The following is a 13,111-nucleotide window of genomic DNA, read 5'->3' as shown; positions in this document are numbered from 1 at the left end:
CCAGATTGTTCAGTGCATAGTTGGATAACATCAGGCTAATGGCCATGTCCAAAAAAGTATATACTCTGATTACTACTATTACAACTACTATACTCACACTCCAAAATGCCTATTCTGCATCTACCCAGGGTTCACAATGCTCATACTACATAACTATTACACCCAACTAAAGGCCAGATTGTTGAGGGTATTAAACGTAAAGAAAACATACTTGTCTAACCATGCCCTACACAAGCTATAGCTACAGTCAAACTAACTAGTTCCCTTACATAAATATTAAACCAGAAATAAGCATTATTATAGCATTTAACTAACTATACTTTCTTTTCTTTACAGACAAAGAAAAACAGGTGTTCCCTGCTTACCACGTCCAACTAAGCCATGGCTTGCATCCACATTGTTGCAGGCATTCAACCCAAAGTAAACACAGTATTGTGGCCAGGGCCAGTGAGCACATTATTCGGGGCCTGCCCCAAACAATCTGGCCACTGACTATGGCCACAACAATATTTATTGTTATTACTAGTGCTTCTATATCCACACTCCATGTGGCCATGTCCCGAACAATATTCCCCTGTCACTATGTTCAACTAAGCCCACTATTGTAGCCATTACCAGTAGCCACATTGTTGCAGTAACTGAACCCCAAGTAAGCCTACTATTGAGGCCATTGCCAGTGGCCAGATTGCCCCCATTGAAGAAACCACACAAACGTTCAAAAATAATTCAACGTTGGGTCTTCACTTTTTTCAAAGTTCCGTCAGGATTCTTCCAACGACGCTAAAGTTATAAACCACCCAAAAACTGGTCTTCCTATGGGAAGAGCAACTTAACTATAACTAAAGGGTGGCTACCACAGACCCTGTAATATATATAGAAAATACATCTTAAAAATAATTTTAAACGTATATGTTAAAAGTTTCTTTAAAATATCTCACTTTTCTGAAACTTGCACACCTACAAAAAAGCAATAGGAATACATATCAGACATCTCATGCTGCCCCATGTCATATTTGAATCTACAACATATATTTTAGTTACACTGATTCATTGTATGGAGAGGGCCTACACCGATTTAATGCCCTCTACCACAACAATCTGACCCCAAAATTTGGTGTCAATAACCATGCTGCTTTGGTTTTAGTATTCGTTGATATGTAAAAAAGTTAATGGAAACCAACATTGTTCCCCTAACATTAGGTCAGGGAAGTCACCCACAATATTAGTTTCACCTGCCTGCTTTTTCTAACAATTTTTCAATGCACACAAACATCCATTTGTATCAATCAAATCTATGCAGCTAATTCTGGTCAACAATATACAATGCATATTCAAGTTATCACTGCTTGTCCGCTTCCATATCTGTTCTTACTTTACTCAACAACAGACAATATAATACATTTACTTTCCTCTAACATCAACAGCAAGTGTTGACATCAGAGAAAGTTTTTTAAAAGATATTTGCGCGAGGATAAGGGCGCACATTGTTTGGTGCTGGCCTAGCTAAGGAAGAGGAAGTCCCAAGGTCACGTCCCACACTGATAAAAATGGTATGTGGACCTGGCAGCAATGAAGTCCGCGCATGTATAATGGCGCACAGTATTTGGTGCCACAAGGTGCTCAATGCTGCCATGGGGTGGCATGTCTGTTGCTTAAACCAGTTTATCATCATGCCATTTTAGTTCCCTTGATTCTGTGTCTCCTTGTGTCTCCCTGTGGTCTCACTAGAGCACCATCTCTGGATGAGCAGTTGAAGACAGCGGATAAGGTTGCTGTTGATCTTTTTGTGTCATTTTACATCTCACGTTACTGGAGGGCTACCAATGTATTTTGGTGTGGACACGTCCTGAATATTGGATATTTTATTATGCCCTGCTCAAATCACAAGTACCATTGCAGCCGTCCAGTTCTGCTGGCAATTTTAAATCATCCAGGCTTCAGAGGTCTTGGCTTAGTCGGCCTATTAGGCACAGATAAAAGACTAATGGTCAAGGGCAAGGTGGGGGGGGGTGGACATTGGTGGACCCTCAAAGGGTTGAGCATGCCTCTAGAGAAGCTCACTGTCTCTAGAGCCCTCTAGAGAAGCTCACTGTCTCTAGACCACTGGTTCTCTCCAGGCTGGACTATTGCAACAGCCTCTTTCTAAATCTGCCTGCTTCTACACTACGCCCTCTGCAACTCATCCAGAACACGACTGCGAGACTTGTCCTTGGCCTCAAGGTCAGGGATCGTATCTCTCCAGGACTGAAATCTCTGCACTGGCTCCCAGTGGCTGCGAGGATTAAGTTCAAAACCCTCTGCGTCGTCCATAAGGCCTTTTGGGGCCTGGGGCCTCATACCTTCAACGCTCTCTTCCTAAATATCTTACCTCTTAACCTCTTCGCTCATCCGCCTCCAACTCACTCAGGGTCAGTCGCTTCTCCAAGCAACAAGTTGGTGGCAGATCTCTCTCTTTGGCTGGGGCCTCCCTCTGGAACAGCCACCCCGCTTCCCTGAAACTTGACGAGAGCCACCTTTGGTTACGGAAGCACCTAAAAACCTTCCTCTTTGCTTCTGCTTTCTCTCCCCCTCTCTCCTGCTGAAGTCCTGGCTGATAATGAGTCGGCACGCGTTACCTGGCCACCCATCTGATCTCGCACCCAAGCCCTGCCAGTTGCAGGCTTGCGCTGCCTCCCTGAGGCAACCCCTGCACCTGGGGACTGTTTTCTGTATCCCTACAGTCCCCAAACCAGCACTTATGTCTGCACTTGCCACCAGCTGGCCGTTCTTATTTATTTTATGTTATTATTTATTATCGCATGTACTGTACTTTCCTCCCCCCACACTCTTCTTTTCCCCCTTCCCTTGCACTTGCGCGATCTGAATGACACATGGCCTAGTAAGATCGTTGTCTGTCTTCCCTCTGTTCTCCTTCCCTTGACTCGTCGCGCATTGAAACACTTGTGAATAGGCGGGTTATACATGTCATATCATATCATATCATATCACCCTGTCTGATTAATTGTGGGCTATTTTTTGGATACTTTTATTTTCTCCCATTGCTCACCGGTGGATAAGTGGTAGCCTGCACAAAATGCTTAAAATTCACAATTTTCTGTGCTTGATTATTGTCTTTTAATGAACTTACTATCTACTGTGTGCAAAGGGTTTTTATTGCTATTTTTAGACTATCAGCCTCATCACGAGTTTGGCGGTAACCCTTAAATGCAGCGCTAATGCTATTACCGCCGCATTTGAGGGTCCGCCAAATCACAGATTTGGCTGAATTTACCATCAGCTGTTTTAAGGTGCAATTCCAATGCCGTAATACTGCTGCTGGTAGTTGCGCTGAAAATTCCCCATTGGGCCTAATGGGGAAAAGGGAATTCCCGAATGGGCCCAATAGGGAATTACCGTTCCGCCAAACCCGTGATCCGGCACTAATAGCGCCGGGGCGGTTGGCAGTAACGCTATTAGCCCCGGCGGTATCCTGGCAGTAATACCGCCAACTCATCATGAGACCATATAACTCTACAGTTCTATTTGTCCGTTTGTCAATGTTAGTTAATAGCTTGTATTATGGCTAAAAGAAAGACAATCAATTCCCGCTCTAATACCCAGGCAGGGAAAAGAATGGCGACAAATGATATTGAGGAAGCAAACACCATGATTAATGAGAAAGCCTCTCTTTTGTATGACACTAAGCTCACCATTGTCTCTACTAAAACCGCACCCATTAAACCTAGTAAGCCCATACACCAGACATCTTGCATGAGCAAAGATGGCAAACTTGTGTCCACGAATTGTACTATAGCAAACGTTGATGTGCACATAGTAATACGGGCACAACCCTTCACCATCATCCTCAGGGGTCTTTCTCATAAAACTGCCAAACTCACATATCACAGGCAGATACGAAGAAATTAGCTCACAAAACATTGAAAGGGGATAAGGTATCTCTGCCAGCGCTCGCCAATGTAGGAACAATACTCCCCGGGTTTGAGGTCCTCAACCTGTCAATGCGAAGTGGAGGTAAAAGATAAGGCATTCTAGTAGAGTTAAATTGCTCCTTTGCAAGAGGGGTGAGTCAGAAGCTAATTTGTATTTTGGGAGCCTTAGAGGTTTCAGACTCTGCCATTTCCTCCCAAGTGCATGCATCAACCAACCGTCCCCACTTTGGATAGATTTAGCCCCTTGATTGACCTAGAGAGTACCATCAGTGGTGGGCACAAGGAAGCATCGAGTGATGATGCAATGTGTGCTGAGATTTCCAACGAGAAGCAGAATCCCAAGCAGTCAAATAGAGTTTATTGTGCTGGCTGTCAACATCTTCATTCACTGGTCACTGAGGTGAAACCTACTTGCAATTTCCTGCACTCTTTACTTACAGAGGTAAACACCAATTACGAGGTCCTTAATTTAGAAGTCAAGAATTTCAAGTCCATTTTGATGGAATTAAGGCCGGTCTTGCAGATAAAAAGAGGGGTGGGAGTGGCAATTCCAAATTTACTTGCCAATAAAACAAAATTGACCCCAAATCCAAACCAAAATCTGCCTTGTGAAACCTCAGGAACTATCTACCAAGTAATCAATACTCATGAACTCAAGAATCAGCCAAATAGATATTTTAAAGTCTCAACCATTTCTGAAGTAACGACCAGCCAGAGTTTGAAACATTCTCGTGACAAAAGCGTATGCTTTTATTTACATAATGTCCCAAAGCTGGCAAACACACAAAGGGAATCGAGGGACATTTTACTGAATAAGGTTATCTATTGGCTGATATTGAAAAGGGGATGCTACTCTATCATAAGCGAAGATATAGTAACTTGTCAATGAGTGGTGGGGTCTTCATCGAGGGATTAAATCAAAGTTCAATGGGCCACAGTTACTCTGACAGAAGGGTTGAATACTATGGAACAGAGGGCTCTTCCACCACAGGGTTTCGAAGTAAGAATTGGTATTTCTCCTCCCGCGGCATTGACTGGAGTTAAGTTAAATATACCCACGGATGGGTCTAATGAGATAGGCCTCCATACTTACTTCCAGGAGCCATCCATTACTAAAGGTAGTAGGAATGACTTGGGCTATGTATTGCCAGTCTAATTGGGCTCAGACAGACCAATCAATTTAGATCTTACCCTGGGGAGGAAATTGCTTCCTTTTCTGACACTGTTAATCCCTAGAATTGTCCCAGTTAGTACCATAAGAACCATTGTGCTCAATGATGTTGAAGGGGAAGGGAACAAATCAGTTCTTGTGGAAATGTATTGACAAATGTTGCACCCCGCCTCAACAAGTACTCAACTTTCCATCAAGTGACCCAGTGTTGGAAGGGATGCTGGAACCTGAGGTCTGGGGGTGGAGAACTTGCCGGGGTTAGAGGTTCATTTAGTGTCTTGGAACATAGCAGAAGTTCATAAGCACCTGACGGATGAGGACTGGCTACAGTTTATTTGTACGCACCAAATAATTAGTCTGCTATGGTCAACCCAAATCTTCATGATTATGCAACCTTTGCCATTCCAGCAGCTAAGGGCAAAGGTGGTAGACTGAGTGGGGGTTTAGTCACTTGGGTGTGTACCTCTCCCTTTTCTAATATTTCTTAGAACTGTACATGAGGTGTGTTGATGAGACAGAGGTGTTGCCAATTAATAAATATAATAGACATGCTGCATAGGTGGGGTACCAGCCTTTTCCTACATATGCAGAAAATTGTAGATGAAGGGAGATGAAGGTATCACAGTCCCCCAAGGACTTTGATAATGGATGATTTCAATCTCCATGGCTAAAGGGGACTTGACGCCTGCACATCCAAAGTGAAAGTACAAAAACACAGAACTGATATGTAGCTTGATAATGGGCCTCATTACGGGTCTGGCGGTAGCCGTGCCTGTAACAAAGGCACGCCTGCCGCCGGACCCGTGATTTTACCGGCACCAGCAAATGGGCAATTACCGGGTCATGCCGAGGTCGGCGGACCAGGTAATTGCCCATTCGCGGGTGCCGGCAATAAGGGGCTCCCCATCCCCATTTGATCCCATAGGGCTGAATGGGAATGGGGTGCTCGGATGCACTGGCACTGTTCATAACAAAGGGACTCATCATACTCGGCCCAGTGGTTTTTGATACCTTAAAGAAAGTGAGCACAAAGGCATTTTTCATACTCATCCCAGTGGATTTGAATACTCAAAAGAAAGTGAAGAATACACAGGGACTCACCAGACCCGTCCCAGTGGTTGTGAATACCTTATAGAAAGTAAAGAATACACAGGGACTCATCATAATCAAGCCAGTGGTTGTGAATGCCTTCAAGAAAGTCAACAATATAAGCAGACTCATTATACTTGTCCTAGTGGTTGTGAATACATTAAAGAAAGTGAAGAATATGCAGGGGCTCATCATACTCGTCCCAGTGGTTGTGAATACTTTAAAGAAAGTGAAGAGTACAAATGGAGTCATTTTATTCATCCCAGCTATTGTGAATACTTTAAAGAGGGCGAATGACAGTTCATTAAGTCCACAGGGTGGTTGAAATATATTCCAAAGATAGAAGGTCATCTAGAGAAACTGCAAGAATCCAAAAGAGATAAGGGTCAAAACCGTATTGAGAGAGAAAAAGGGGGACAAAGATGCATTAAGGGGGGAAGCAGAAAATATGGGGAAATCCCCTAGAAGAATTAAAGGATATGATTCACATGGTTACCAAGAACATTTTGAAAATAGACTATTCAGGCTAAAAGAACCCTGTCTAGGAGGAGGGTGTCATTCTCCTGGGCCCCTTTCTTTTCCTTTGTATTTAATTAGAGGTAGAGTTAGAATAGGATAGCTATTGTCAGTGGATGGATTATTACTTTGGACTGGCTACTGATGACAAGGCCCAAAGCTAGTTTTCTGTTAGGTAGGGCACACTTTTGTGATAGGGACAGATAGGCCTTTTTCTTATTATTTTAATACAAATAATTGTGAAAATACTAGCATTTAGTCTACCTTCTTCTTCTGACCTACCACAGTGAACATTATGTTTTCTTGGACCCTTCAAAAAGTGAATAAAAGTAGTATACATCCCGATCAGTTGGACATTGTATTTATTCAGTTCAAACAAATATATACATAATGCAGCTCTCCCTTTTTGGATGTACCCAGATCAGTAGCCACTTTAATAGTCTAAGCATGACAGCAAACAGAGGTGTGGGGCTTAATTTTTGCATAAGATTAATGACACTTTGCTGTTTTTCTAACGTATCTTCCCTCTGTGCATCCTTGTTACATCAGCTGTCAATCTAATTCCTTGTGGTATAGATACTGATGTATAAACAATGTGGAAATAATTTTATGTATCGAGCAAATTACATAGAGAGGTTATCTTGCAATGACGTGTGTTATCAGTCCTTGCTTTGCAATTTTGATAGTTTTTGTGTTGGGGTGTACTTCAGAAACTAAATTTGAGGTTGTCCCGGGTTTCTGTCCTAAACCAAACCCCATTCACATAAACAATCGTCAATGCCAATCCCCAAGTATAGGTTTGGTCAATTGGAGTCCCTGTGGATTCGATCTGTGTTATTACAGGTGAAAACCTAGGTGCAAAACCATATCGTTTTCAACCAATGTGTCGGCATGAAAATTCAGTGAAAAGCCTGTGGCAGGTGACACGGCTCTCTACGCTCCACTCCCCTAGCTCTCTGATTCAAATGCTCAGGAAAGGCAGGGTTTATGATGTACTGGTGGAGACTGTCCCTATGCTAGTAAATTAATGGTCAAGACAAGAGTGTGACCCAATGAGCTGTCTCAGAATTTGGACTGAAAATACAGATCAAGCCACCGTTCTGAGGGAGCGGATCCGCCCGGAAAATTCCCTTAGGGAATGATCAGATACTGCTCAGTATCTTATATCAAATGTCAAGAATCATGCTGGTTCTGGACAGTGCCTCCAACTAGCACCTTAATTTCATAGACAGAGACCTTTAGATCTTCAAGATTATCATGAACCAGCACAACCATAGGGTTAGATACTGAGGCCTAAATAGGTCTACCGTGACATGAAAATAGGGTTGCCAGACTTATAATTCTACATCACTCCTATAAATATGTGTTGTTATAAGGCAGCTATACACTGTAAGTCGTAGCATAGAACCCTGTGCTAAGAGAGAATGCAAAGGATTATGAGGTCTTGGTAAAAGCACCCTAATAACATTAAAAAGTTCAAGAGGGAAACTGTTCTAAAATGTAAGTCGTTTATTAATTATCAAGAAGGAAGAAAAGAAAAATAGTCTTGTCGTTCCCAAGGTGTCTTTATTTTTCACTATATCCAACATGTCAAATGTACCTGTGATCCCATTACGTATCTAAGCAATCTTATTTGTGCATATTGTATCGATTAAATGGCCATTGTTTGTTTCACAATGTGTCCAACGTTTTGCCCAATAGTGAAAACCACCTTTGCACAGTTTTAATTCTAGAAATCAGTTTTTGTGAAATCACAAAGATGCTGGCGATTACGTGGCCAATCTGCATTAGAGAGTGACTCATGCAAAAAAATACAATAAAATCTGTGTCTGTGTGACGCCAAAGGCTGCCCTTAAAGTGCAAGCTTTTTTTCCCCACATGTTGCTCTACTACTTAGAATCGGGTGTTAAAAGTACCATGAAAATAAACTGAACGCCATTCACCTTTGTGCAATCCCACAACATATGTTCTAGATAGGATTGACTTGGTGTGGAATATTGCTTTTCCAAGAACACCTTTGGCTGTACTTTTGAAATCCTCAAATTGTGTCGACATTTGGATTCTGTGAAGTTGTGTTGGGTCACTTCTGGTGGCCGCTAGACAAATTTTGGGTGTCTGGAAAACAAGGAAAAGGCCATGCGTTGAAGAATGGCTAGTACATGTGCAGCTCCTTTCGCGTTCTGAGAAGATCAAATTTGGCAAATTGCATAGAAGTTAAGCTTATAATGAACAATGGAGTGTTTTTAATGAATTTTATGTTTAATATTTGGACGGAGTTTGGTTGTTTATGTTTTATTTCCTTGAGAGTGGGTGAAGTGGGGGAGGGTTGGGGGGTTTAGTGTGTGTTGTTGTATGTTGTGTGTCTTGTGTTGGTATGTGTATTATTGGTATCTTGGACAATATTGTATCAAAGTTCTGTTTAACATTTTAAAAATCCTGTGGATATTCTTGTTATTGTTTATGCAATCTGTTTTTGATTTTATTATAAGTTTCATGCTGATTGCCTATCCATTATTTTGTTGTATTGAAATGATTTGTTATCCTGAAATATAACTTTGTTGTTATTTAATTGTTCCTTAAAAGTTAAATAAAGAGAAAAAAAATAATAATAAAAAGAAATAACCGGAACGCTGCACTGCGTTTGCTAAGGACACAGTGGCACAATTCTGTGCAAAATGTGGAGTTTGTTGAATTACCAATACATGTACAAACAAGCATTGGCATTGACAACAGTTTGGGCTTTTGTGTAGACATGGGAAAGACACTCGTCAGGAACTGCAGTGGTGCTATTAACTGCCCATTGATGGTAGCGGATGCAAAATTGTGCGAGTACCTGGGCATCTAAAAGCAGTGCCTGGCAAGTGCCCAATACTTACACAAAAGCCAAAACTGTTTACTTTGCCAATGCTTGTGTTTAGCAGGACTTCAGTGAAGATCATGCATGGTGCTTATAAATTGACTGGCTGAACGCAGACCTAAATAAGACATTTTTAATACATGAGTAGCGGGTTTACAGCTCAATGAAGTCATTAAATATCTGAAGACTGCTCTGAAAAATCACTTGCAGGTACTTCAAGTGGAAAGTTTTATGGTAAGACTTGATTAAAGCGAGCACAAACAGTTCCCATGAGGAGGTGTTTTGGGCAGGGAGGGTCTGGAACTGGGTGGGAATGGCCATATGGATTAGAATGGCCATGGGAAGTCAATGGGTGGGCACATGACCAAAGTACACCTACAAGCTGTGTGTCCCTCCTCATGTGTCTCTTGGTTGTAGCCGCAGATAAAAGCTCAGGGGGTCCTAATTTACAAAAAGTGTAGTGCGGTGCAAAGTATACTTTTGCAGTGCAAAGTCACTCTGCTCTATGCTAAACTGTTTGTAAATTAGGCCCATAGAGTCTGCTTTTGCAGTCTAGATCGGGTGTTGTGGAAATGTACATGAAATCAGTGCCACTAACATTCAATTATGTGGGGATTTCTGGAGTGCTACAGGCCACCTTTCTGCTGTTGAACAGTCCTTCTCTACCTTGTACAAATCACCATGACACTATCAATGTGGCATAACAAAACCTGGCATAATATGGCATGAGACAACACAATGCACCAAAACATGCTCATATAACAAAACCAAAGATATGTCCAAAAACGGAAAGGGGGGGGGGGTTCGTTAATATACGTGTAGGTACATTTTAAAACACTGATCAAAACTCCCCTAAAATGTGAGATATGAAGTTCAGTAGCACAATCGAACATTTGAAGGAATAGTTTAAATAAAACACAAGTTGGAAAGAGGTGGAGGTCAAGTGTGTGCGTGGTGTGTGTGTGTGTGTGTGTGGGGAGCGGCGGTGGGGGGTGATATCCCAACAAGGCAGACAGACGGTGTACATTCAAAAGACAACAGCCACAAAATATGCATGACTCAAACTCGCAGGATTGCTGTGAAACCTGTCAAAACACAAATTAATGTCTTCCAAAGCAAACTCCCAGACCTGGGTACTTTGCCCGCGGCATTTTAAATGGGGAGTGGGCAGTACATAGGAAGTTAAATTGTTCACATACACTTTCAAACCCCGGGGGGATGGCATTTAAGCCTGTTGCAGTCCACCCTCATTTGCCTCAGACCTAAACCTTGCAATATGCATACTTCAAGAAGTGCAGAGAAGCATATTTTGTTTCTTTGATAACAACTCTTTCCATCAGGGGGTTTCAAGATACGGACAATGCGAGAATGCAGTCTTCTGTCCATTTGAGAGAGGAAGAAAGAAGACAGAGCTTGATATCCCCCCCCCCCACACACACACACGCATATCTCCTCACCAGCAAGTGCCACATTTCCTTCCAGCCCAGCAGCAGAGGTTAATGTCAAGGTAAGGTCCTGAAATGGAACAAATGAAAGTCAATTTGCATTGCTCTAAGTCCGTCTAACTGTCAAATTGCCCTGTGGCTGTCCGATTCACCTTGCTGAGGGGAGGGGAGGGAGGTATTCACAGAAACAGAGAAAGGAAGCACATCCTAACAGTTCTTAGGCTGCCTCAAAGCCTTGAAGGGGGTGGGGGTGAAAGGTAAGCAAGAAAATACAAATGTTGATGTCAGAGGTGTTATGTACGTTATTTTATTTTAAGAGACATTTTAATATGTATTTGTTTTATGCTGTGCCAGTCACTACAGTATTGGTGTAACTGCACCTCGACTTGCCCAGAAAGTCATGCTGAGAAGCAATATGTGACCCTGTAGAAAGTGTGTATTATGAATATAGTTGGAGAATAAAAGGGTTGCAGGGCAGCTAGCGGTCTGTAGATGCATGGCAGTTTATGTTGCAAGACTAGCACACAGAGAGCTGGTAATAGCAATGCATTGTTTGAGAGTGCAGTCCCTGACAAGCTCAAGTTCCTGTGTTGGGGCTGCGTTGGTAACATGTCACGCTGGTGGCTTGTATAGCGCTTTATGTCTCAGTGAGACACTTCGGAGTGCGAGGAGCAGGAAGGAACTCTTTCAGCCAACAATGAAAGCACCAGTGGACCTAAAGCCCTGCACTGACAGGCCACTTAGCCCTGATTGGCCAATTCTATAGAAGGGGTCCTTTGTTGACCGTGAAGACGCTTGCAGGTTGTGTAAAGCATATGGCAACCTCTCTATGTGGCCACCTGTAGATGTAACTCCAAGCAGAATGTTTGCATAAATGAAATCGGCATTTGTCTCAATAACACTGAAACGGTTTGCCTGGGACTAGTGCAATGTGATATGTTCTGTCAGTTGCATGTCAACTCTACTTGCATTCTTGTCTCATTTCTGTTTTCCCGGATGAAACTCTTCTTTTTGCACAGGACCTTGCCCCTGCACCCTTATAAGACAGTGCAGCGCTCAAATTGTTTCCAAGGTGCTTTCAGCACTTGGGTCTACAAGAGGAATATGATATGATATGTCATTTATAACGCGCCTATGCACAAGTATGTCACGGGGTGACAAGGCAAGAGAGGGGGAACAAAGGGAAGACAGAGATAGCGATCTTACTAGGCCAGGTGACATTGACATCGCGCAAATGGAGGGGAGAGGGGTGGGAACAAGTGTGAGGGGAAAAGGGAGGGGGCGGTGCAGTATATGGGATCAAACAATAAAAGAAGTGCAGCCAGCTGGTGGCAAGTGCAAGGGTAAGTGCAGACATGGGCGTAGGACATGGGGGGAAAGGGGGGACAAATCCCCCCACAATTTTAAGTGGGGGGGTATAATGTCATTTATCCCCCCCAGAATTTGTGGCACTTCTGCATGTATAATACGTCTGCAGCCTGCACGGCAGGCTGCAGATGTCAATGTCATGCGCAGGGACGTCATTTAGGGGTTGCCAGAGGTTGCAACTGCTACCCCTGTGCTACCCCTGTGGTCTCCCTTGCTACCACTAAAGAAAAATGGGGGAAAAAAATAAAAGTGGCAATTTTTTGTTGTTGTTGTAATGCAAGCTCATGGGCTGTGGCCAGCACCATGTGGTTCTTTACTTCTGGAGTGACTGGCTTTCTTGTTCAGGCCTCTAAAAAAAAGAAGAAAAAAAAGAAGAAAAAAAAGAACAGGGGTGCCACAAGCCTAACAGCACTGACCCTAAATAAGAAAGAATAGGGAAACCAAATAATGCGTCTTTCTGGAATTCTATACAATAATTGCTAGACTCATTAAAGCTTCATTTCAGGCACACTTCAGGGGGTGAGTCACTGATTTAGTCTGTTCTTAAACACCTCAACTCAGCCTTTCATCCTTCTGAGGTCGATAAATGAGTACCAACACAGGTTGGGTGATATTGGGTGTATATTTTTTCTATATAAAGCGCTTAAGCGTAAGTGCTATATAATAACACATCATTATCATTTGGCCATGGACGTCTGCTTGCATTCACAGTAATTTGGTAATATGGGTCCATACA

The sequence above is a fragment of the Ambystoma mexicanum genome, chromosome 7q (assembly GCF_040938575.1).
Source record: "Ambystoma mexicanum isolate Mex_15411 chromosome 7q, UKY_AmexF1_1, whole genome shotgun sequence".
Lineage (NCBI taxonomy): Eukaryota > Metazoa > Chordata > Amphibia > Caudata > Ambystomatidae > Ambystoma > Ambystoma mexicanum.
This window is presented reverse-complemented; position numbering follows the sequence as displayed.